Source organism: Pseudophryne corroboree, chromosome 5 (assembly GCF_028390025.1).
Source record: "Pseudophryne corroboree isolate aPseCor3 chromosome 5, aPseCor3.hap2, whole genome shotgun sequence".
In the NCBI taxonomy this organism is placed as follows: Eukaryota; Metazoa; Chordata; class Amphibia; order Anura; family Myobatrachidae; genus Pseudophryne; species Pseudophryne corroboree.
Window position 1 is genome coordinate 561,218,805 of NC_086448.1, and position 22,368 is coordinate 561,241,172.

Here is a 22,368-nt window from a genome sequence, read left to right on the forward strand (position 1 = left end):
GATCCCGGCGGTCAGGATATCGACGCCGGAATCCTGGCAAAACAGGATTATTCCCACTCGTGGGTGTCCACGACACCCATAGAGTGGGATGAGATCCTGTGACGAGCGCAGCGAGCCAACAGTGAGGGACTATTTGCGCTCGCCACACTATCAGCATTCCGGAAGGCGGGATGCTGCTGTCGGGATGTGGACAGCCTGCTTCCCGTCCGCCGGTAAATTGTATGTATTCCTAAATAAGCTGCATTTATTCAATAGGGTTTATACAATTAGCCGCGATATCGCACCTATCTCCCCAAAAAATAGACTTACTGCAGCCTGCGTGCTCCCGTTTATCGTACCTATCCTATTCCAAAATGGTGATAACGGGATTCACGCAATAATTCTAGCAAGCAAAAGCGGAGATAAGTATAGGAAAAGTGGGGAAATCTGCCTATACCCCCAAAAAAGCCAAACTACTATAGGAAAACATTATAGAAGTCTATTAGTGGACATAATAAAACTATTTTGGTGTCATTAAATTGGTCAAATGGCTGTTAAATGCATTTAAATAAAAATAAAAATATGATAGAACAATTTTTTTCCGGCAAAATACATGCTCTCATTAAATTTGGGGTACATAAAAATGGGTATTAGTATATATTTGGCTCATTTTAGGGGACTTTTTAAAAGTGGAAACAGACCTGATTACTCCCACCTGCAAGTCTACAATGTCCCACCCATAAAGCACCTGAATACACCTGTCCCATACATTGTACCCCAATTTCCATCACTTTGCATTTTTTAACCCCAAAAATGACATGTCATTATTGTCCAATTAAAACTAACCAAATACTTCAAAGTGCCTAATTAGTCATTAGGGAGGGGAGGGGGCAAGGGGGGGGGGAGCAATGTCCCAGGTTGCGATGCCGATGCGCACTCCCACGGGGTCAGTATCGCAAGGCTAGATAGACTGTGCAGGCGAGTCAATCTTGACTATATAGTGTACTATCTAGTACAAAGTATAGTCAAAATTGTCACTTAATCAAAATCGTACATTTGTCAAAATCGAAAGTACAGATAGTCAAAATCGGTGCTTCTGGGCTCTGGGGGAGTTCAAGGGAAATCGTATAGTCAGTCAAATTGGCCATAGCAAGGATCTCACCGTGTGTATGCACCTTTATTCTTGTTATTTCTGTAGTTTTAGTAATAATTTTGTAAACATATAATACATAGGCAGTTGTATCATGTATTACTCCAATCCAGTCCATATTTATCCCAATCACAGATCTCTGATCTACGATCCTACACAGGCATACTATATTATAGAAAAAAATTAATCAGAAGAAACAAACCAAAACAAAAATGAACGGTGCCAGAAATGTACCCATACTTGCTGCGTATTAAGGGCCTAATTCAGGCCTGATCGCTGTGCTGCAAATTACACTGTCCTGCGATCAGATAGTCGCCGCCCAGTGGGAGTGAAAATCCGCCCGTGCAAGTGTGAGAATGCATGTGTATGCTGTGCGAAAATTCCCCTAGGTCAGCGGACAGCTGCAAAACCATTCACATTTTACTCACCATCACATGTTTCTCCCATTCTGTGCAGTGTGTGCAGTCTGTACGTAGCTCAATACTTGCTCCTCCAGTGAGAAGAAATCAGGCTGATCGGGGCCGGAGCTGACGTCACACACCCTCCCTGAATACACTTGGGAACGCCTGAATTTCTCCTGAAATTCCCTGAAAACGGTCAGTTACCACCCACAAATATCGGCTTCCTGTCAATCACCTTGCGAACGCCCGTGCAATCGAGATTTTCACATCATCCTGTCGCTGCTTGGTGACACGCGTGCACATTCCGGTGTATACGCAGTATTTCGATAATCGCCTACTGTGTGAAAACGCACAGCAGCGATCAGGTCTGAATCGGGCCCTAAGTCCATTCAACCTGCTCTTTACCAGGACAAATGTCAAATTTTGTCTGGAAGATTGCTATGTCTTTACAATAGAATACAGTTTATCTTTATGAAGTAATGCATGCTATAAGTACAATAGATTGCTTTTGCAAAAGTATTGGAAACATACAAAACCAGATAGAAAACTCGTTTTAAAAAAATGCATCTGAAGTGTGCATCATTTAATGTGTTTTTATACGGAGCATGTGTATGAATGAGCCCTAAGGGTGGTGCTATGCAGGGCCCTTTAACGGAATTACTGAAAGTTAATGTTTGTATAAAATATCTCTGCCAAGGATCACAACTTTATTTTGGATATCATGCTGTGGATTGAATGCTTCTGAATTTTATCGATTGTAAATTAAAACAAAAAACAACACATAAGTGTGCAAACGATGGGATTTCCTTTCCAGTTCATTCTGCGCATGGCTGATCAGTGGTCCTGTATAGCTTTTCGGATCGATACAGGACAGCCATGTCAGTGTTTAATACAGAAAGAAATTTGTAGCATCATATTGAGCTTTCTCAAGACCAGTATTATTTTGGCACATGCGCAGTTAGTGTTGCTAGTAAGATCACGCAGGTGCAGTAAAACAAAGAAAAGAAACCAGCAGACTCACGCACAGTGGAGCGGGAGAGGCGGGGACCAGGTAAGTATATCGCTGTTTTCCACATTGTCATTTTTGTATGTATTCTATCAATGCATTGAAATCGATAAGAATAAATTGTGATGTACTGTACACTGATTGTTTAAAAAGATCGGATGCCCATCCCTAGTTCATTCATTATGACTTTGGACCCCATTTAACAATGAGTGATAAGCAACTTCTCACTCCTTTCTAATGCAAAAAGGTGCTTAAGCATCTCTTTGGTATCTATGACGGCAGATACCGCAGCGTGACTAGTGGGAGTTAGCAGCGCTCAGCTGCTTTCCCCCGCTTATACAAGTCTGTATGAACATAGTGTTGGCAGAGTGTATTGGAATTGCCTGGTGCAGTGACTTCCGTCCACACACTTAATGACTTAAACAGTAATGCAGGTTTATTCAGTGAACACAGGTGACTTAGATGTAATACGATATAGGTAATTAGGGGCCCTTATATCATACAAGGTAACAGCAGTGGTATTGGTACTTATCAGGAGTTGTCTCCGGTAGTGAGGGACGGAGGACTGCACAGCCATGCCGTCTGACTCCTGCTGTAGAGAAGATGCAGTGCCCGGCTCAGCGTCAGCTCCGGAGCCACGATACATGCAATGGAACACTGTGAGTCTGTAGCTGAGATCCGCTCCCGGTCTCAGCTCTGCACGCTTAACACACCAGGACTCATGGGTCTATTTACCAAGCCTTGGATGGAGATAAAGTCGCTGGAGATAAAGTACCAGCCAATCGGCTCCTAGCTGTCATTTTTCAAATACAGCCTGTGGCATAGCAGTTAGGAGCTGACTGGTGGTACTTTATCTCCAGCAACTTTATCTCCATTCAAGGCTTATTAAATAGACCCCTCAGCCTCTCTAACTCACTCTAAGATGGAGAAGCAGGGATTACATCATATTTACTCCGCCTCAGAGTAACTCTTGGCACTAGGGAATTAACACTAGGGGATGCGCCCATAGACTGCTGTGTAGAAGGAGACAGGCACAGAGCGCACCATTTCCTAACACTCCCCCTCGCTTAAGACCGTCTCCGGTCACAAATGAGAAGAACATGACATTTTATCAAACAAATCAATAAGGTCATTCCTGTAACCGAAAACAATGTGAAGCAAAACAGTAAGAATAAATCAACATTAACCATATTCTAGTCCACATTCCATCAGATATGCATGTAACAAGTGTGATGACAGTCCTTTTGTCAACATGTCGGCAATATTTTCTTCACTTGCAACATATTCCACATTGACGGACTTGTTTTCCACCAACTCAAAGATGAAATTATGTCTTATAGCAATGTGCTTAGACCGTCCATGATGCTTTGTGCTACAAGATAGATCAATTGCTCCCTTGTTATCACACTTTATGTTGATGATCTCAGTGTACCTAATTCACATAAAGTCTCTCTTATCCAAAGCACTTATTTTGAAGTTTCTGTAAACGCCTTGTACTCTGCCTGTTGTACAAAGAGCAACTGTGGGTTGTTTCCTACTTGCCCAGCCTTTGGCTGCATCTGCCAGTACAAACAGGTATCCAGTATAAAAACGTCTATCATCCTCATCTGATCCCCAGTCGGTGTCACAGAATACTTTTAAGCTGGTATCTGTTGACCTTGTAAATCTCAGCTTTAGTGAACTTGTACCTTTGAGGTACCTTAGTATTCTTTTTACTGCAATCCAGTGTTTTCTCCCAGGATTATTTGCGAACTGGCTTGCCCGACTCACTGCATGTGTGATGTCAGGTCATGTCCAAATGCTTGTATACATAAAAACTACCAATAGCATTTTGATAAAGGATTTCTTGCATTTCGTCTATCTCCCCCTTGCTACTTGGTGACATGGCCTTGCCCATCTTTGTACTTTTATCAATGGGAATACTTACTGGTTTTGCATCTGTCATTCCATGGAAATTATTGCCTCAATGTATGTTTGTTGGTCAATTGTGACAGTTCCCTCTTGCAGGTTTTGTACAATTTTCATACCTAACAGATGATTTGCAGGGCCTAGAGCTTTCAACTTGAATCTTTGTTTAAGCTGGTGCTTGACGTCAGTGATATGATCTTCTTGACCTGCCAAAAGTAAATCATCCTCATAGACAGCTATGATGAACAATATTTATTTGATAGTTTTGTGGTATAGGCAGTGATCAGTCTCTGACCTAACAAAGTTCATTTCTAATAACGCTGCATCCAACTTTACATACCAGCAATGACCAGTTTGCTTGAGGCAGTATAGTGACTTATTTAAGAGACAAACGTTCCCATTTTGGAATATGTCCATATCATAGTGTTCAGGTGGTTCCATGTAAATTTCCTCAATTAATTCTCCATTCAGGAATGCAGAATCAAAGTCTAGCTGATATAACAGTAGATCACGTAGTGTAGCAATAGCAATCGCTAACCTTAAGGTGCTATACCTTGCGACTGGTGAGTAGATCTCTCCATAATCGATTCCATATTTCTGGGTATATCCCTTGGCAACAAGGCGGGCTTTGTAACGAGCTACTGTCCCGTCTGCATTCAACTTCTTGCAGAAAACCCACTTGTTTTTAATTGTTTTACGGTCACTTGGTCTATCAACCATAGTCCATGTACTGTTATCATTTAGTGCTGACAGCTCTGTATCAATTGCTGACTTCCACTCTGTCCAATCACTGCTAGACTTTGCTTCCTGTATGTTTTGTGGTTCACAGTAAGCTATGTTTGCATACTCCTTACTGTATTTCTTGGCTGGAACACCTTTGTTGCTCCTCATGAAACTTCTGTTCCCTGACTTGTTGTCTGCTTTGACACTCTCAGATTCAGACACGCTTTCTGCTGCCTGTACATCCAATAATACATTTTCTTGTTGCTCCAGTTAGTGATGCTATCTCATAGAATACCACATCTCTGGATTTAAGAAGACATTTACTTGTAACATCCCAAAGTCTGTATACTTTGCTTTCATCGCAGTATCCGAGCATTATACATTCTATGTATTTTGGATCTAGCTTTCTTATTTTCTCCTTTGGTATATGTGTAAAAGCTTTGCTCCCGAAGACATCAAGATGAATGACACTTGGCTTTTTCCTGGACCTCCAGTGGTGTTTTTCCTTTGATGGCCACTGTAGGTGCACGATTCTTTAGGTATACTGCAGTAGATACTGCTTCTGCCCAAAATTTATTTTCTAGTCCAGCGTCTCTTAACATAGTCCATGCTCTCTCAACAATTGTGCAGTTTGCCCGCTCACTCACGCCATTCTGTTCCAGTGTGTAGGCAATTGTTAGGTGATGGTTTATGCCATATTTCCTAAGGAATGTGGCTAAGACTTTGTTATCATACTCTCCACCGTTGTCTGATCTCAGTATCTTTAGACCAGTCTGATTCTCCACCAGGTTTTTGTATTCCACAATTTTGTTGACCACTTCACTATTAACTTTAAGTACACGTGTGTCATTCTTGTGGTGTCATCAATGAGAGTCATGAAATACCTGTAGCCACTTATTGATTCTTCCTCCATTGGACCATACACGTCTGTGTGCACCAGAGCTAACGGTGTCTCTGCTCTATTAACTCACTTTGGAAATGGGTTGCGAGTTTGCTTGCCTTTTATGCAACTCTCACACATGGGTCATTCAGCGTTGCTCATGGTGATACCCGTTACCATTCCATCTAGCAGTTTCTGGATGTTGTTATATCCCAGATGACCCAAGCGTTTGTGCCACAGCTGCACTGACTGTTTTTCATCAGTAGCCATCATTGTAGTACACTCCTCAGTGTCCAGGACATATAGTTGGTTGCATCAGATTGCTGAAGCAATAACAGTCCCTCTTTTATACTGCACCATAAACTTGCCCTTCTGAAATTGGACTTTGTAGCCTTTTTTCTCTAGGACGCTGATTGCAATGAGATTACTTCCTAAATCAGGCATGTACAACACATCTTGGATACCTGTAACAACTGTTTCTCCTCCAATTCTTAAACGTACTGTGATTGTCCCAGCTTGTAATGCAGTAAGCACCTTATTTCCAATCCATGTAACTGTAGAGGGAACACACAGTTTTAAAGAATTGAACCAATGCTTATTGCAACTGGAATGTCTAGTGGCCCCCAAGTCCATGTACCAGCAGTTCTTCCTGTGACTGTCTGCTACATTCAGTGCTGACTCATTTGGCTTACCACGCTGCTTCTGCGCACCACTGGAATTTCTCATTCTGCAATCTGAAGCTTTATGTCCTATCTTGTGACATACAAAACATTTGAATATGTGCTTTTTGGACTTTGTGCCCTTTGTGATAAAGGTAGGACCCTCAGCTATAGTCTCGACTAGAATACGTTTTTGGAAGTGCAGCAACTTGGCCCTTACAATCTCCATTGTCAGTTAGTGTCATTTGACTCTAACGCAACCACCGAAAAATCTAATTCTGGTGTCAGATTCTGTAACATAGCCATTGGCACTTCTTCCTCATCCACCTGTGCCCCCACAGATGCCAACTGCTGAGCTATCGACAATAACTTATCAATATAACCGTTCATGTCCTTGCAGGCACTCAGTTTTGTTCCATATAGCATGCGTCTCAAACTTAACCTTCTCATTAGACCTTTATCTTCATATGCATTTTACAGGGCTGTCCACATGTCCTTAGCTGACACTTTCCCACTGACTACTGAATAGACATGCTGCTCCACAGCTAAACCTATCGTTCCGATGGCTCTGTCTACGTCATCTAGGTTTGGACCTGCTCCTGGGTCTATAGTAACCTTCCACAACTTTTCACGCTTAAAAACTGCATCTCCATGGCAAACTTCCATGTAGCATAGTTCTCTGAACCTTTCAGCTTAGCAAAGTTCATGCTGCGTCCTGTGCTATACATCCTTTCTGCACTTGTATAAAATGTCACTTTAAACTTTGTGTGATTATTTAAAAGCACTCATGGGGTTAATCTTCAGGCACACGTGGGTCTGGACGCTGAACTGGGTCCTTAACCTGTTGGCAGAGTGTATTGGAATCGCCTGGTGCAGTGACGTCAGTCCACACACTTAATGACTTAAACAGTAAAGGTGTGTACACATGGTGCGATATGCACTTAACTTTCCTTACGATTATGACTAGATAGTCAAAATCGTAAGGAAAGTTAGTGCATATTGCCAATGTAAGCCAATGCCTCAGACTCTATGGTGAAAGTAAAGTTGAACAGAGCTGGATATTTCAGCAAGACTATGGGGTATATTCAATTAGGGTCAAAAGCTGCTGTCTGTCGAAAAGACGTCAGTTTTAGACTTTTTAAGGTCGAATCGTGATTCGACCTATTCAATCCCAGCTGTTTTTATTCAACAAGTCGGGGAATTCGACTTGTCGAATAGTACCCGAATTGGTGGTATAGCTGCCGATTCACATACTTTTGAGGGAAACGGGGACAAATTCGACAGGATTTGGCCCCGTTTCCGACCATCTCAGTCCGACATAAAAAAATGTCGGACTGAGATGAGGGACCTTAGAGGAGGAGAGGGGGAGACGGGGGACAGCCGCGGGAATACAGGGGAGAGCAGCGTTACAGGAGGATGTATCACAGCTCACGGCAGCGTCCACCCGGCTCCAGCAAGTGAGGTCACGCTGTGAGGTCTGGCAGCTGTGAGACATCCTTCTGCAGCGCTGCTCTCCTCCGTCTGCCCGCGGCTGTCCCCGCTGGTCTCCCCCCTCTCCTCCGCTCACAGGTCTCATCTCAATTCGACTTTTTTTAAAGTCGAATTGAGATGGGATTGAATAGGGGTTGTCAGATCCATTCCGACAAATGCATGTCGGAATGGATCAGACCGTAATTGAATATACCCGTGTGATTCATGCTTAACTCAATCTTTTATTTTTTTTGGTAAGTTCTTCATGGTTTAGTTTAAGGTTTTGGAATGCCTTCCATGGTCTCCAGGCATAAATATTACTGAACATGTGTGAGGAGATGGCAGATCTGAAAACCACATCTAAGGTGTTTAGAATTAATTCAAGAGCAGCTTCTCTGTTCTAGTGGTGCCCATACACTTGTGCGATGCTCCGCGACGCGGCATCGCACCTGAACTGCCAAAATGATTACCATGCGATCTTTTAAAAACACATGCAATCGCACTGCGATGCGATAAATATTAAGTGCAGCACTTAATATCTTGCAGTGCGATATTCGACCGGCGCGCCTGCGCATCGCATGGTACCTAAAATGTGCATACAATGAATCCTTCGATTTATCTCACAGATGCGGCCGAAATGGAAGGATTGTATGCCATATCGCACAAGTGTATGGGCTACATGTGTATTGCGAACAGATGCAGACTGGCACAGAGACACATGCATGCCTGTAAAAGAGTGATAGCTACTATATATGCATAGGGATGACAGTCACCACAGCTTCTGATTGGCTGACTGCCAACCTATCTCTGAAGCTGATGTGTTTTTTTTATTGCATGTACATAGATGATGTTTAGGTGTGTTTGAAAAACACATGGAATGGAGTGTTCTACCTGCTGTATTAGGTGGGTTTCTGTATTTTATTGAGACTTAATACTGATAGAAACATGTGTAAGTGTAAGTTGTAATTTATGGCTGCCGTAAAGGCAAATATGCTAGTGGTGTAGACCATCCTACATCTTGCGATGGGTACACCCCAGCTACACCAAAGAACACTGGAAAAAAGGTATACATTTATAAGTGGCAAAACCAAATATATCACAGGAGGGGGGGACCCATCAAAAGCTAAAGTCTGCATTGTGGCAAATGATTACACTAAAAACAAAACACCACACTGCCTTTGGTCATTTATTCAATTTAAAAAGAAAAGAAAAAAAAAACCTTTCCACAATACTTGGCACAAAGTGCCTGAGTACAAGTTGTTTACATCAGTTTAGAATATAAATCCCTTTATTCCTGTTGTTCGCTATTTCCGCTAGAACATAATTTGTCAATCCAGTACTAAGCTTGAAAACTCTGTTACCCTGGTGATAAAGTACTGCCTATTTCTGTGCCTCACACCAGATCAGGGAATGTCACCCGCATCCAAATGATACCAACTGAAAAGGGCTGTAAACAGCCACTGGTGCACTATGCAAATGTGTGTGCGTTATGTGCTGCATCTAGGACAAAGTGTACAATATGCCTGAAAGGGATGGATGGCTGGGTTAACAGAGGGGGACTTGAGCATTTGTAAACCTATTCCCTTTTTAGTCCGTAATATAAATGACTATATAGTCGAATCCTGACTTGTTCTTTTTCCTGCCTTTCCTATGAGAAGAGCCGTGATGCTGATTTGTTTGACAAATTACAGCAAACACCTGCATTACTGCATATTCATGTATCAAACAGAAACAATTATCTGCCCACCTAGTACCACATACCTATCCAATGGGAGCAAATATGCTCTGTCATGCAATTGCTGTGGAATGTTGGAAAAGCTCCACAGGTCAAAATATACAGGTTGGCACATGCACAAAGACTCGTACTTCTCTTTGTAAGCTTTCAAAAGCAATCCTTAACCCCTACAAGGCAGGAGGTTGCGATCATTTACACCTACTAACCATACTCATTTTTACTATATTGTGCAGCATGTTTTTCCTGGAATAACCTTTTAAACTACTTTTACCCACTTTTTCGGGAAAGGGTAGTACACCGCTAGGGATTTATTTTGTTACATTGTGTCTTATTACATGTTCATTATACGGTGTAGTGGGAATCAATAAAACCATAAGACATCATGAAAAGTTAAGTTTCCAGAATTCTTCAGATAGTTATTTTTATATGTGCTTAGAGCAATTCAAGAGAATTACCCTAGAATTACATCCAGTTCTCTTGAGCGTGACAATACACTCATGCTGCATTCAGATCGCAAATGCCGGATCCTACCCGGTAAGAGAAACGTGTACTTACCGGGTGGGATCCGGCATTTGCGCTCCGTTGCTGGCTTTCCGACCCGGCAATATACCGGGTCGGTTGCCATAGCAGCGGAGGGCGCAGCAGCAGCAGGGGCGGGGGTGGAGGCGGCGCCGGGAGATGAGCTCATCTCCTGCGCCGCCTCTGCCTATGCTGTGAATGGGAGCCGTGTCGCATCGGAACGGCTCCCATTCACACTGCGCCTGACCCGGTAATCAACCCGGTAATAACCCTTCTTTTTTACCGGGTTGAATTACCGGGTCAGGCGACCCGCTAATTCACCAAAGGACCTTTCACATCGCACACGGACCCGTTTCGACACGGCAATATGCCGTGTCGATACCGTGTTTTTAGTGCGATGTGAAAGGGGTATCAGTGAGAGTAACATAATAGGGAACAGCAAAGTGCTGCTGTATGTGGTGGTGACATTGCTGCATGAGGCAAACCAACCAAACTGATTTATTTTACTCAAAGTCTGACGGAATTATAGGACAATTTTTGCATTTCACTTTTTCTATATCTTTAAAAAAACAAAAACACCAGATCTCTGCTACATTTATTAGTAACAGATCCAATGCACACTGCATTAATGCTAGTAAGTAGACAGATCATACACTCACTTGTCTGCAGGACACAGGTATCTATTGCATGACTGAAATAAAATAACTCATTCTCTGGTCTCACAGGTACATGTACAGTGATTCCCAAACTGGGTATCGTGGGTTTATGGTCCAGGACCACAGGAGAATAATTTATGGTCAATGTGATAGATAAAACCAGTGCTTGTGGCAGCCAATCAAAAAAATATGTGGACAAGTAGAAGAGCTACCTTGTCCATCACCCCATAACTGACCCTAAGGGTGACCGGTAAGAACAATTTATTTTATAAATTTTTGCTGAAATTCTCAACAAGAAACTTTGGCTTAGGGGCACCGTGAAAACAATGATGATCCTCTATGGCACCATTATTCAAGAAAGTTTGGGAACTACTGCTGTAGGAGATACAGTATACTGGTCTCCACCCATGCCCCAGTGTACACTTCCCTTACTCACCCTCACCCCTCCACAATCACCAGCCTGTAGTTTTTCCCTCTAATCTGACCATCTCCGAGTACTTCTGAATCTGTTCGTGTCAGTTTATCAGGATGTAGACCACTGTGAAAATCCTGTCCTGTTCTGGGAGATGTCAAAGGTTGTGATGTAAGATCATAACATCAATTATGTGTCTAATATGAAACATGAGTCTATTACACTATACCTTTCCCTCAGGGAGACTATGGACATGGATTTTAGGACCTGTGGACCTTATTCAGAGATGTACGCAAACCCGATAATTATTGGAGATGAACGGAAACTATCGATCTGTGCATGCGCAGGATAATTACAGAGCATGTGCAAATATGTGTCTGCAATGATAGTTGCAGCGCCCCCTAAGCTGCCATTTGGGGGCGGGGATGTGGCAGCAACAACCAGCATTTTAGAAAACTCCAGCCCGGTTTCTTCACATGCGAAGGCCAGTGTCTGCGTCCTCGGACCCAGCTCATTGGCCATGGCAGCATGAAAGCACCGGAAGTCCGAAACAGGCACTTTTGGTTCAGTCTGCACCACATTCTCCTTTACCTTATGTTACAATTGTTTTTATCATTATTTAATGTACATTATTTATGTTAAAAGATCATAAGTGTGGGATTATTAGACACAATATTGTCACAGGGTGACCTGTAACCTGGAAGTGAATATCCTCAATGGTTTAAATAGCACTTCAAGTTCACTCATATCACACTGCCTTGAGGAAGGAAAGTCAATTCCTGAAACTGTTGCAGCAGAGACAGGGGTGCTAACTGTACACTTTGTAGGGGATGCAGTTAAATTGCCAGCAGTCGGGATTCGGCGGTCAGAATACTGATGCCAGAATCCCAACTGCTGACAATGCCACCAGCCGGTATCCCGGCTCACAGGGGCTATTCCCACTCGTAGGTGTCCACGACACTCAGAGTGGGAATAGAACCTGTGGTGAACGCAGCGAGCCACCAAACCCGCAGCGTGGCGAACACAGTCACCCCACAAGGGGACTCTCTGTGCGCGCCCCACTGCCGGCATACTGGCGGTTGGGATGCCATTGTCTGTATACTGACAGCCGGCATCCCGACCGTCGGTAATTCATACTGATCCCCTTTGTAGGGAGCAGATCTAGATTCCAGTGGGAAGGAGGAGTCGAGATCGTGTCTGGAGCCTGCATCTCTTAATATACTGTAACAGCTGATGGGCCTACTTCACATGCAGAATCTGGTAAACCTCCAATTATGCCACTGTGCTTGATATTCAATGTTCATTTTATTATTTTATAAGAAATAAATGGTTTTATATTATTACCCTAGTTATTTTTTTCCATACTGACCCCAGGATCTCGGTCTCCAGAATGCCAGCGGGGGAAAGGGGGGGCGAGCACAACGCAGCCCCTTCAGGCAGAGGCGTTCAGGCAACCAGTGTGATACAAACGCATTGGCAGGACAGAACCTGCACACTGAGGCTATCAGAGGCGAAATTTCGGTCACATAGCTTAGCGATGCAACCTAAATAACCACCATAATCAGCAACAGTACTCAAACATGTTGTTGCATTTAAACAATCCTTAGCTGGAATTAAGGGAACTAATATTGGTCAATAAAACATTCCCCACCACCTAGAATAAATCCATGGATTCATGTTATATTTGTTATGTTCCTACCCTAATGTTGCTGCAGAAATTTAGTTGTGTCAGATTCAGCAACATTTTAACCCCCATACTCCTGTGTTAACTAGTCAATGGGAGTGCGGGGGATGGGCAGATACACCAGTGAGGCCACTGATTACTCTGCCCACGACTGTGGTGCATGCCTCTGATTCCACCAGCAATGTTACCGTTCCTGCAAACTCCCGGGAATATGAAGGAGTGGTACAGTTAGGGGCTGACGAAATCCTGCTCCCCTCTGTTTGCCTTGGACTGCGTTTCAGCCCTACCATTACAACTGCCACTGTTGCAGAGGCATCTTAGCCTACACAACCACAGCTCAGATGTTTTTGCTTGGCACACCATTCTCAATACTCGAAAAGTAGTTGTATGATAAAATCATAGAAAATCAATAGTTCTGATCTCGTCACCAACAACTATACCACTGTCAATCTCTTAGATTACATTTCTTCCCCATTCTGATACTGGGTGTGGAACATAGGGTCGACATTAACTAGGTCAACAGTCATTAGGTCGACAGTGACTACATCAACATGAGTTTTTTGGTGTCGTTTTCTTCGTAAAGTGACCGGGAACCCCAATTAGTGCACTGTATCCCCTCGCATGGCCCGCTTCACTCACCATGCTTCGGGCAAGGTGCCTCGCTGCGCTCGACACAGGTTACTATTCCCAATCGTAGTCCACGTGGATCATAACGTATGAAAAAGTTCAAAATTTTTAAAAAAAATCATGTTGACTTTTTCATGTGTCGACCTTTAGCATGTCGACCATTTGAACATGTCGACCAATGGTGGTCAACCTAATGAGTGTTGACCTAAGTGCTGTCGACCTAAAGACTGGATCCCCTGATGTTTAGGGCGGTCTGTAGTGTAGTCCAGGTTCGGCGGCTGTGTGGAATGCCGGCCGAATGTGGACCTTTTTTTAAAGGGGCAATCATGTACAAGGCATGGTTTAGCTTTGTACATGATTGCCCCTTTAAAAAAAAGTCTGAGTTTGATCAGTATGCCGCACAGCCACCGAACTCTGACTTCATTACCTACTTGCTCTGGTCTGAACATCAACTGAAACTACTTGAATATCCTTTGATATATTGAATTGCTGCCATAAGACTGGATGAATACATACAGTATATGCAGTAATGCACCGGTGTACTTAATAAAGTGGCCAGAGAGTTTATATAATAACCTGCTATAATTCTTACACTTGGATCCTTATTACTCCTTACAATCATCTATCAGCGGTTGGCCAACAACTAAATGAGGCGTGTGGCAGATGACTGAAAAGGTACACATATAAAGGAAGCGCAAACAAATTGGTACATAACACACTTCTTGCCAAGTTATCAACAAGAGCATCAGACAACCCTGTATATGAAATGACAACCTGAAGCAAAACCTTTGTGGTTAAAGTGAACACTTGTTACAGTGCACCACGCCCCAGTGAGTAATAGTATTACAACAGCAAACATAAATCGTTAGCTTCAGGGCACCATATTACTCCATTTAGAACAGTATAGTAATAACTGAATTCATAGGGGTCGATTCTATTCGGCAACTTAAGAATAGCGCCGGGAATTTGCTCCCGACGCTATTCAATTCAGCTCCAGTTAAGTCGGCGATGTCCCGTTCTCGCCGACTTAACAGGTAGTTTTGTCGGGAGAACGGGCGTTCTCCGACTTAACTACCCGCGGCGATGCTGATTCCCGACAGAATCAGCCTCGCGCCGGCCGCGAGGCAGCACTTTTGTCGGGTTTCTTCTCTCATCCCCCGGGGATGAGAGAAGAATTCCCGACAATTGCGGGTCACTAGCAGCTGAATTGAATAGCGTCGGGAGCTAATTCCCGGCGCTATTCTTAAGTTGCCGAACAGAATCGACCCCATAAACGGTAGCATTCTTCATGTGGTTTTATTAAACACATACACGTTACCATGAAGTCAAGATTTGCGATGGAGAATTTATGTAAAAGAATCAATAATGTATGACCTGATTATTTCATGTATTCATAGGACTGCCAGTGCCACAACAGATAGTATGAGATGCAGCAGCCTCTCGCTACCTGAAATCACATGACCGCTAGGGGGAAATTCAACTGTAAGCGACGGCAGCACAGCACCGAGGGAACAGAGGCACTTTATGGTTAGCAACAGCGCTAACTTGCCTCGCATCCAATAGCGGGTTACTGTACCATATTCTGGCAGGGTGCCCACAGCCAAACACTGTAGCGCCATATAGCTGAGAAATGATCTCTCCTCTACAGTCAATCTTGTATAAGAAATTACTAGTTATTGTATTTATGATAAAGAAAGGTATATAGAGATATGTATCGGATTTTGATGCTAGATGGCAATTATGCGCTTAAAAAAAAAAAAGTTCAAGTCATTTTCTAGCAAACTCATTATTGTTCTATCGGGCAATTTGCCGTCTAGCATCATTGACCACCTAAACAATGTCAACAATGCTTGGAAATACAACAATTGTGGCAGAACTAGCATGTGTAGTTCCACAGCAGCTGGAGTGACGGCTGTATTCTCCCCTTGAAATAACTCTAGAAGTTCTTTTAGCAAAGGCTACTGTCCAGAACAAATGCCCTTTGAAAAGGGTTCCAGTTACATATGCCAAGTGCATGTTTGATAACACAGTTTCCAGCCTCTGATTGTCCTGGTTTTGTTGGTCTGATGGGGTGGCTGAAAAGGGATATGCTGGAAAATGTCCTATCTAGTACCGCTTTCAGATCGAGGTCGGCCCACCCAAAGTGCTGGGCACTATAGACGTAGAACAGGTTTCTTTGGGCGGAATTCAAAATGTTATCCCGCCAGTAGATGGTGCACAAACAGACCTATTCAATTGTAGCTCCGTTTGTGCGCAATGACTGACGGCGTCTGCATTTCAGCTCTCGCCCCAAACAAACTAATGTAGCTTTAGGAGTTATTCAGTTAAATCAAGGAGACAACTGGATAGTTCAAAGAGTCAGAGAAGATAGTATCGATTAACAGAAAACAAATGATTACCACAAATTACGTTCTGGCACTATTCTTTGTACATGCATTCAGTTCCTGTGTGTAGATTTACTAAGGCGCATTTTGTCAAAGCCACCAATCATCGATGACTTGGTTTTTAAATTGCAATAGGAATAAATGCTAAACCTGGATTGTTTAGAATTTATTCCTACTAACATTTTAAAACTGCTGGTCAAAGCTGTCGATCTTCCCAAACCGTGGGGTCGATTCAATTCACAGACAGTTGAATAGCGCCGGGAATTATCTCCCGACGCTATTCAATACAGCGCAAAGTGACACTCAATTGTCGGGAATTCTTCTCTCACCCCCGGGGAATGAGAGAAGAAATCCGACAAAAGTGCTGCCGCGCGGTCGGTTCGAGGCTGATTCTGTCGGGAATCAGCATCGCGGCGGGAAGTTAAGTCGGAGAATGCCCGTTCTCCCAACAAATCAACCTGTTGAGTCCACAAGAACGGGCATTCGCCGACTTAACTTGACCTGAATTATATAGCGCCAGAAGCTAATTCCCGCCGCTATTCAACTGTCTGTGAATTGAATCGACCCCCGTGTCTTAGTATATCTTACACCCTGGATAACCGACCCCTGCGTCAGTTACTTTAGTTATCCTTTCTTTATATATTGCAGTAAACATATTGTACAAACCCAAGTGACTTGTCCATGTGGATTTAGAATTGGATTGATGCAAAACAAAACCTTATCCTATCCCTTTCTGAGTAAAGAGAACATGCCATTTTGAAGTAAACAACACTTGAAACAAATATGGGATGAATATGGAATTCCTGTCTGGAAGTCTATAATCCCACCAAAGGCTTGCCACTTCAGTGAAGATGATAACCAAACCAGCACATAAGAGAGTTAGAAGGCTGTCGATTTTTTTTTTTCCCAAAAAAACTGCTCAGAAATTGTCAGGTTTTTTTTTTTATGAGTGAATTAAGTGAAGAACATGTATTTAAGGTTCTCCAAAATGATTTTAGTAAAAAAAAAAAAAATTCCCCCCAAACATTGGTTGGGAACATCGATAACATCGGATACATTGCGACTTTCATTTTAACAGAACCAACAGCCGCCAGGTACACAGGGAGGGCTTGATTTACACATCCCCAGCGGCTGCAATTGTCTGCAGCCACTGGGTGGGGGGGGGTACTGCCGTGATGACCGATCAGTAGTGATCAGCAGCTCGGTAGACAATGGGGGAGGGTGCGGGGAGGCGAAGGGACCTTCCGGTCTCTTTAAGAGCAGCGGTGGAGGGAAGTTTCTCTACCCTGCAGCCAGTGGCGTAACTAGAAATTTTTCTCCCCCAAGCCAAAAAATTATTCGGCGCCCCCTTCCCCCCATAATTGGCACTAGTAAATGGACAAAAAATAAGATTTTACTTACCGGTAAATCTATTTCTCGTAGTCCGTAGTGGATGCTGGGGACTCCGTAAGGACCATGGGGAATAGACGGGCTCCGCAGGAGACAGGGCACTTTAAGAAAGAATTAGGAATACTGGTGTGCACTGGCTCCTCCCTCTATGTCCCTCCTCCAGACCTCAGTTAAGGAAACTGTGCCCGGAAGAGCTGACAGTACAAGGAAAGGATTTTGGAATCCAGGGTAAGACTCATACCAGCCACACCAATCACACCGTATAACTCGTGATAAACTTACCCAGTTAACAGTATGAACAACAACAGAGCACCAGATAAACCTGATGCAACCATAACATAACCCTTATTTAAGCAATAACTATATACAAGTATTGCAGAAGAAGTCCGCACTTGGGACGGGCGCCCAGCATCCACTACGGACTACGAGAAATAGATTTACCGGTAAGTAAAATCTTATTTTCTCTAACGTCCTAGTGGATGCTGGGGACTCCGTAAGGACCATGGGGATTATACCAAAGCTCCCAAACGGGCGGGAGAGTGCGGATGACTCTGCAGCACCGAATGAGCAAACATAAGGTCCTCCTCAGCCAGGGTATCAAACTTGTAGAACTTTGCAAAAGTGTTTGAACCCGACCAAGTAGCTGCTCGGCAAAGCTGTAATGCCGAGACCCCTCGGGCAGCCGCCCAAGAAGAGCCCACCTTCCTTGTGGAATGGGCTTTTACTGATTTTGGAGGCGGCAATCCAGCCGCAGAATGAGCCTGCTGAATCGTGTTACAGATCCAGCGAGCAATAGTTTGCTTTGAAGCAGGAGCACCTAGCTTGTTGGATGCATACAGGATAAACAGCGACTCAGTTTTCCTGACTCCAGCCGTTCTGGCTACATAAACCTTCAAAGCCCTGACTACATCTAGTAACTTGGAATCCTCCAAGTCACGAGTAGCCGCAGGCACCACAATAGGTTGGTTCAAATGAAAAGATGACACCACTTTTGGCAGAAATTGCGGACGAGTCCGTAATTCTGCCCTGTCCATATGGAAAACCAGATAGGGGCTTTTATGTGACAAAGCCGCCAATTCTGACACACGCCTAGCCGAAGCTAAGGCCAACAGCATGACCACTTTCCATGTGAGATATTTTAACTCCACGGTTTTAAGTTGCTCAAACCAGTGAGATTTTAGGAAACTCAACACCACGTTAAGATCCCAAGGTGCCACTGGAGGCACAAAAGGGGGCTGAATATGCAGCACTCCCTTTACAAACGTCTGAACTTCAGGAAGAGAAGCCAGTTCCTTTTGAAAGAAAATGGATAGGGCCGAAATCTGGACCTTAATGGACCCTAATTTTAAGCCCATAGTCACTCCCGACTGTAGGAAGTGAAGGAAACGGCCCAGCTGGAATTCCTCTGTAGGGGCATTTCTAGCCTCACACCAAGCAACATATTTTCGCCATATACGGTGATAATGTTTTGCTGTCACGTCCTTCCTAGCCTTTATTAGCGTAGGAATAACCTCATCCGGAATGCCTTTCTCCGCTAGGATCCGGCGTTCAACCGCCATGCCGTCAAACGCAGCCGCGGTAAGTCTTGGAACAGACAGGGCCCCTGTTGCAACAGATCCTGTCTAAGAGGCAGAAGCCATGGGTCCTCTGTGAGCATTTCTTGCAGTTCCGGATACCAAGTCCTTCTCGGCCAATCCGGTATAATGAGTATTGTTCTCACTCCTCTTTTTCTTACGATTCTCAGCACCTTGGGTATGAGAGGAAGAGGAGGAAACACATAAACCGACTGGAACACCCACGGTGTCACTAGTGCGTCCACAGCTATCGCCTGAGGGTCTCTTGACATGGCGCAATACATTTGTAGCTTTTTGTTGAGGCGGGATGCCATCATATCCACCTGTGGCAGTTCCCAACGACTTGTAATCTGTGTGAAGACTTCTTGATGAAGTCCCCACTCCCCCGGGTGGAGGTCGTGCCTGCTGAGGAAGTCTGCTTCCCAGTTGTCCACTCCCGGAATGAACACTGCTGACAGTGCTCGTACGTGATTCTCCGCCCATCGAAGAATTCTGGTGGCTTCCGCCATCGCCACCCTGCTCCTTGTGCCGCCTTGGCGGTTTACATGAGCCACTGCGGTGATGTTGTCTGATTGAATCAGCACCGATTGGTTGCGAAGCAGGGTCTCCGCTTGACTTAGGGCGTTGTATATGGCCCTTAGTTCCAGGATATTGATGTGAAGGCAAGTCTCCTGACTTGACCACAGCCCTTGGAAACTTCTTCCCTGAGTGACTGCCCCCCACCCTCGGAGGCTTGCATCCGTGGTCACCAGGTCCCAGTCCTGAATGCCGAACCTGCGGCCCTCGAGAAGTTGAGTACTCTGCAGCCACCACAGAAGAGACACCCTGGCCCTGGGGGATAGGGTGATCAGCCGATGCATCTGTAGATGCGATCCGGACCACTTGTCCAACAGATCCCATTGAAAAGGTCCTCGCATGGAACCTGCCGAAGGGAATGGCCTCGTATGACGCCACCATCTTTCCCAGGACTCGCGTGCAGTGATGCACCGACACCTGTTTTGGTTTTAAGAGGTCTCTGACCAGTGTCATGAGTTCCTGAGCCTTCTCCATCGGGAGAAAAACCTTCTTCTGGTCTGTGTCCAGAATCATGCCCAGGAAGGGCAGACGCGTCGTAGGAATCAGCTGCGACTTTGGAATATTCAGAATCCAGCCGTGCTGTTGTAACACTTCCCGAGAGCGTGCTACACTGATCAGCAACTGCTCTCTGGACCTCGCCTTTATGAGGAGATCGTCCAAGTATGGGATAATTGTGACTCCTTGCTTTCGCAGGAGCACCATCATTACTGCCATTACCTTGGTAAATATTCTCGGTGCCGTGGACAGACCAAACGGCAACGTCTGGAATTGGTAATGACAATCCTGTACCACAAATCTGAGGTACTCCTGATGAGGTGGATAAACGGGGACATGAAGGTAAGCATCCTTTATGTCCAGAGACACCATAAAATCCCCCTCCCTTGCGATGACCGCTCTGAGCGATTCCATCTTGAACTTGAACTTTTTCAAGTATATGTTCAGGGATTTTAAATTCAATATGGGTCTGACCGAACCATCTGGTTTCGGGACTACAACATGGTCGAATAATAACCCCCTCCTTGTTGAAGGAGGGGAACCTTGACCACCACCTGTTGAAGATACAATTTGTGAAATGCAGTTAACCCTGTTTCCCTCTCGGGGGGTGGGGGGGGGGGGAGCCGGCAGGGCCGTCAGTGAGGAGGCATCTTCTCAAAGTCCAGCTTGTATCCCTGAGACACAATATCTATTGCCCAGGGATCTAACAGGGAGTGAACCCACTTGTGGCTGAACTTACGAAAGCGTGCCCCCACCGGGCCTAGCTCCGCCTGTGGAGCCCCAGCGACATGCGGTGGATTTTCGTAGAGACCGGGGAGGACTTCTGTTCCAGGGACCTAGCTGTGTTGTGCAGCTGCTTTCCTCTGCCCCCGCCTCTGGCAAGAAAGGACGCACCTCGGACTTTCTTGTTTCTTTGTTCGAAAGGCTGCATTTGATGACGTGCTTTCCTAGGCTGTGCAGGAATATAAGGCAAAATATCAGAATTACCAGCTATAGCTGTGGAGACCAGGTCCGAGAACCCTTCTCAACACAATCCTCAGCCTTCCATATGCCACTTAAGTTGGCATCATCTGTCCATTGCATATTCTACAGGATACGTCAAGCAGAAATCGACATAGCTTTGACTCTAGGACCCAGTATACTCATGTCTCTTTGGGCATGTTTTATGATATATATCTCTTAAGACAGCATCTTTAATATATATATATATATATATATATATATATATATATATATATATATATATATATATATATATATACATACATACATACATACACACACATATACATATATATATATATATATATATATATACACACATATACATACTAGGGTCTCAATTTCTGCTGATAAGGTGCCTGTCCACGCCGCCACAGCGCTATAAACCCATGCCGGCACAATCGCCGGTCTGAGTAGTGTACCAAAATGTGCACGCTATCTGCAGGATCCCTGAGAATAGCTAGGGCTACCTTTTGGGCAAACTTGACACCCTAGGGGAAGATTCCCATCACATCCTGGCCCTAGTGGGGAAAGGATACTGCCTGAGAATTCTTTGTGGGAAGCTGCAGTTTCTTGTCTGGAGATTCCCGCTCTTTTTCCTCATGAGAGGAGGGAAATTTACCTCAGCTTTCTTCCCCTCAAAATGTGTACCCTTGTGTCAGGGACAGATGAGTCATCAGTGATATGCAAATCATCTTTATTACAATAATCATATATTGAATACTTTTCTGCCATTTTGGCTGTAACTTTGCATTATCGTAGTCGACACTGGAGTCAAACTCCGTGTCGATATCAGTGTCTATTATTTTGGATAGTGAGCATTGTGAGACTCTGAAGGTCTCTGCGCCATAGGGACAGACATGGGTAGATTTCCTGTCTGTTCTCTAATCTTTTGTGCAATAAATTCACCTTAGCACTAACACATATCCAAACAGGTGTCGGCGTTGTCGACGGAGACACCCTCTCACACATATTAGCTACATCTCCTCCTTAGGGGAGCCTTTTTACCTCAGACATGTCAACACACGTACCGACACACCACACACACAGGGGATGCTCTATTTGAAGACAGTTCCCCCACAAGGCCCTTTGGAGAGACAGAGAGAGAGTATGCCAGCACACACCCCAGCGCTATATGA